This window comes from Ceratotherium simum, chromosome 25, assembly GCF_057802395.1.
Source record: "Ceratotherium simum simum isolate JZ-2026a chromosome 25, ASM5780239v1, whole genome shotgun sequence".
Taxonomy (NCBI): Eukaryota; Metazoa; Chordata; class Mammalia; order Perissodactyla; family Rhinocerotidae; genus Ceratotherium; species Ceratotherium simum.
In genome coordinates, this window is record NC_141924.1 from 43120936 (window position 1) to 43126665 (window position 5730).

Here is a 5730-nt window from a genome sequence, read left to right on the forward strand (position 1 = left end):
GTAATAAGAAATTTGTAAAGATGAGAGACCAGTTTGCTAGAAAGTCCTTTAGAAAGAGCAGAAAGTCAAATGCCTAAGGCATTTGAGGTGACATCATAAATAGGCACCAGAGCTCAAAAATCAAAAAAAGAAGGAAAACAATTCAAATTGGAGTTGGAATCAGGGTTCACAAATCTCAGACCATTACAGGTTGTTTGCTGGAATGTAATCAAATCTATATTTTGTTGTTTTTGGTTTTGCACTGAAGGTAGAGAGAACTGATTTACTCGTGGTGTGCTGCCATCATCAGCCTGGGCTAGGGCTCCCTCTTATTTGGTTTTGTTTGATTTTCCTCCTTAATCCTTCATTCCCACCCTTATTCCTCTCTCCCTCATAAGGACCCATCCTGGTGTATAAACAATATACATCCTTCCATACGTCTATATCCTTATAAAATATGTGGTATTATTTTGTGTCTGTATTTGTAATACGTAAATTCCAAATTATGTTAAATAATTATGTGAAAGAACTAAATAGAGAGGGCCCAGAGTTCCACGTGATTTAGGTAGGACCCCATCCCCCTGACCTTTACAGCTTCATTGTCAGTAGTGAATATGTCAAAATGAAGACAGCACCCTGTGCTCCAGGAATGCAGAGGGGTTCCCAGAGCCCTGTAGCTTCTGAAAAGATTTCCATTCCCTACCTCACCACACTCATTCACCACAATCTGCCTGTAGACAGACTAACAGAGCTAATCCCATATACCCTGTGGGTTTTTTCTGGCTCACATCCCTTGTACTACGGGGCTTGGAGGTGCCTAGGAATCTTCATGTCAAGAATTGTGAGAGGACCAAGATTTTACCCTACTTGCAAGCTAAAAGTTACCCTGCCACAGTGTCATGGATGTTGGCAGAAGACACAAGACTCCTGGTTCAGAGACAAAGGACAGTTTATTACTCACAGCAATAGCAGTGGCCAGAGTATCATCATTTTTCTTGTACCAGTTCCTCAAAGCCCAATTCCTGCAGGGTGACACAAAGAGGGTTAGGTAACATGTGCACACATGGGGATGCCTATTATATCTTTTGATAGAGAGAAATTCTTAACTTTAATTTCTTTTTTATCCATTTCTTTTTTACCTTAGAGTTTGTGCTTTGGGGGGTTGGTTTAAGTTCTTCCACATCCTAAAGCCAAAAAAATAATCTGTCTCCTTTTTTCTTTTCTATTAGCTTTTCAGATTTACCTTTTCCATTTAGAACTTTAATTCAACCGGATTTCACCCTTCTAAGGGCCATAAACAGATATATACTATATTTGTGGTATTAAAATTTTATTGGGAAAGGAGGAAAATTAGGGGAGAAAAAGTCTAAAAATGTTTCTTAAGAGGATAATAATGAAAAAAGGTAGAGAATCACTGGTATAAGCTAAGAATACTGCATTACTTTTCTCCATAAAATGACATTTCCCTAATATCATCTATTACACACTTTATCAATCCTTTCTCCACCTGCACGTATCAGCTGTCTGGTACCTGGCAGTGAGGTGCCTCTCTCACTGCCCTTTTTCAAATTGCTTTAATTACTCATAACATATTTAATCTTCTTATACATGTTAGAATAAGTATGTTGAATTCATTTTTTTAAAGAAGTCCTACTGGAATTTTCATTGGCATTGAATTGAATTTACAGGTTAATCTTGGGAACTGACATTTTTACACTGTTGCCATCCATTCCATGAACATGGTATAGCACTCCCTTTATTTAGGCTTTTATGTCCTTAAGTAAATTTAAAACTTTTTCTCCATAAAGATCTTATACATTGTTTATTTGGTTAAATTCATAGTTTATAGTTTTGATTGCTATTAAGAATGGCATCATAGACTGTTATATTTTTTGTTGACTATTGCTGATGCAGAGGAACACTACTGATTTTGGTGAATGGATCTTTTATCTGGCATTCTTGTGAAATCTCTTATTAGATTGTAGTCTTTCTGTTGATTCCGTTGGGATTATCTCATCCAGAAAAAAAGAGAAAAAGAAGAGGGAGGAAGAAAGACAGAAAGACAGAAAGAACAAAGGAACAAAAGAACAAAAGAAAGAGAGAAAGAAAGAAAGAAAGAAAGAAAAAGTTGTGTACTTTCTCTGAAGTAGATGAGGAGAAACCAATAATCTAGTGACCTACATATAGAAAGAGAAACAGTGAATTGAACCCTGTGGAGCATGCTGTAATAATCAGCTGGTCTAGTTTAATGGCACAGGTAATTTCTGCTTTGCATTTCAATGATCAGCTTATTCAATTCTGCCTAGTAAATACCTATAATTACCTTTGGCTTCCTTATTCATATGCTCAGTCCTTTTTTTTTGCCACATAATTATGAATTTCAGGAATGTATTATGTTACAAAAGGGTAGGACCACTTGTATTGCTTTATCTCAGCAAGCGGAGTGATAATCAATATTCTATGGCTTTCTGTGAATAGCCATACTTAATAACCTCTGAACATTCTCAACAGTACTCACAATGAGAAGAAAAGTTAAGCACATGTATTAGAGGCGGAAAAAAATCTCTTGAATAGTTTCCTAAATGACGACCTATCAAAAATGACTAGGTCAAAGTGATCATTTTTGCCAATTGAAATTGATTAAAATTTATTGCTTAATAAGAGCTTCAAGAGATTAGTTGCATCAAGATATACACACCATTCTCTGAATTGAACAATACATATAAAATAAAATTATGCTCCACCATAATAAACTTAGACAAGGTTTCCATGCAAATACATAACCGTAGAAGCTGGAAATTTCCGGAAATAGTCACGAGAAATCTAGATGCCTTTAGAAACAAGTTCCTGAAAAATGATCAAATCAATTGGATGGAAAATTTCTTTACCACCTAAAAAGTCCAAGAAATCACTTGGCCAGCAAGCAATTTCTACCAGAATAAAAGTGTGGCATTTGGCAAAATTTAAGCATATGTACTTTAAACACCACCAACTAGATTTCTACATAAAACTTTTTGTACACTAAATGGAATTCAGAGCTAAGACATACAGAAGAAACACTGATTAACCCTTATTAAGGAGAAAAGACTTCTCTGCATCCATTATGTCGGACAGATGGAAGGACAAATTTGTAATAATGGAATAATCTTAGCTGCCCTTAGTAGAGTAGGTGGGACTCAAAATAAAACATAATGGCTTAGCAAGAAGGGAGAAAATCTTAACAGAAATATCGTGATGAAGGCAATCCTGTGTAATTCTATCAGGAAATATGAGAAGAATATGAGATTTAAAGGAAATATTTTCAAACAAGACAGTCGAGTAGTGATTTAATCTAGGTCATCATTAAAGATAGCAGAGCTATCGATGGTACGGCTAATTCACTGTACTTTGGACATACCACTGTGAAAACACAAATTCACCCTATGTCACAATTATGAGCAATTGGCGTCAGGAATTCTCTCTTCCTCTCCTGGTTTGCTTTTTATTCTCCTGCACCCAGCACAGTGCATAGGTATGTGGCAGGTGTTCATCATGGAAACGCTTTGTGTTTTAGAGTAATGTGATTATAGGACATAAGAGTTTGCACTATTATCATTGGGTTTGTCTGTCTAATAGGCATACAACTTATTCTGCTTGAGCCACAATGCCCTGAATTAGTTCAGTCTAGACCAATTATTCTAACCCCCAAGTTGGACTTTTAACTCTGCCAGATGCTATTTGACAGTAGATTCCCCAAAACTGAAAACCTTGCCAAGCATTCACTATGTCATTTTATAATTACTGCTTTCTAGTACTCAGTATGGTATTACCAGCTCAAGCTGTGGCTCATTTAGTGTGCATAATTACAGTAGGTTCAGCAGTGAGCACTGACCTACAGAGGGGGGTTTCTGCTGCGATTTTTTATCTACTTCAATTGACAATATATATTGTTATTACTAAGACTCCAAATTTTGAGAAAGTTTGATATTCACAGCATTTAAAAGTACCTTTGGAGGGCCGGCCCCGTGGCTTGGTGGTTAAGTGAGCGCGCTCCACTGCTGGCGACCCGGGTTCGGATCCCGGGCTCGCACCGACGCGCTGCTTCTCTGGCCATGCTGAGGCCGCGTCCCACATACAGCAACTAGAAGGATGTGCAGCTATGACAGACAACTATCTACTGGGGCTTTGGGGGGAAAAAATAAATAAATAAAATCTTTAAAAAAAAAAAAAATAAAAAAAAAAAAATAAAAGTACCTTTGGAGTATCTAACATCACACTGATATTCTAGACCTATTATTTCTGCTAACGATTACTGAACATTAGTATTATTTGAATAACACTTCAATGTTTTTGGTTCTTTCCTTTGGTGGGTGCCTGGTGGGAAAGTGATGGGGGTGAAATGGTACAGAAGTGTGCAAGGGCCAGCCCCAGAGGTCTAGTGGTTAAGTTTGGTGTGCTCTGCTTTGGCGGCCCAGGTTCGGTTCCTGGGCGCAGACCTACACCACTTGTCTACCAGTGGCCATGCCGTGATGGCAGCTCACATACAAAATAGAGGAAGATTGGCAACAGATGTTAGCTCAGGGTGACTCTTCCTCAGCACAAAAAAAAAAAAAAAGTGTGCAAGTCTTAAAGAACTTTTCTGCTGAAGAGTTTTTATAATGCCTAGAGCATATTCACACCTCAGTAAATTACACTTTCTTGTCATTATTCCATTTACATAGGTTACAGCTTCAAACACCCCTCTTTAAGAGGCAGAGGAGTTAGCCCTTAAGCAACTGGTGGTTGCAGGTGTGTCCTCACAGGGCTCAGGGCTGTCCTGGAGACGAGGTAGTGAGTCTTGGAGGAACTTGGGGGTGGGAAGAGGAAGCCTTCAGTTGCCTGGGCGTTTCTCTCTAATGAGCGGCACATCTTATTGATCCCTACTCATTGTCACATGTCTCCGCTGGGCTAGTGTGCCTTTGTCTGCAGTTCCTCTAGGATTTATGTGCATTACAAGAGAGGTTAAAGGCTTAACCCAAACATATGGCACTTAACTGAAGCTCATACTATCAAAAATTGAAGAACTTTAATTTTTTAAAAAGAAAATGTCGTGAAGACTATTCTTTTACTTCCTTTATAAAATTGTCATAAATAATAACAGCTAATACTTTTGCACGTTATTTGGTACTTGTAAAGTTCTGTGAACCTCGGGAAGAAATCTTTTTAAGTGTGTAGTATATATTCTATTTTACTCCAAAGCACTCAATATTTTAATTCAGAGGAATTGATTTTTAAGAAAGACCCTTCAGTTTTCAAGCCATTGATAATTTACATTTTAACAACATAGTTTTAAACAGTCTGAAGATGAAAGCCATGGCTGTTTCAATACTAAGGATCTCTCCATTTCCAAATATACATAAAAGTAATTTTCATTTATGCAGTTTAAAGTTCATATGCTAACGTAGGCAGGAGAATTAATCTTAATTCAATAAAAGTCTTTTTGGTATTATGTAAAAAGACACTTACCAGCATAATAAGTTAATAAAGTTATAGTGGGCTTTTATTTTACTTGGGCATTTGTGAATCACCAAGCTATTTATGACTTGCTATGTTCAAAGAGACGAGCAAAATATTTATTTCCATCATTTCTCTCAAGAAGTCACTGAGTCACATCTCTCTCCTGGTATCTAAATGGCTATAGTTTTGAGTAATCATAGGACAGTCTTCGTAAATGGATATAGGCTGGTAGACATAATGAGTTAGATTTGGCAAAGATAACAGCACCAAACACTT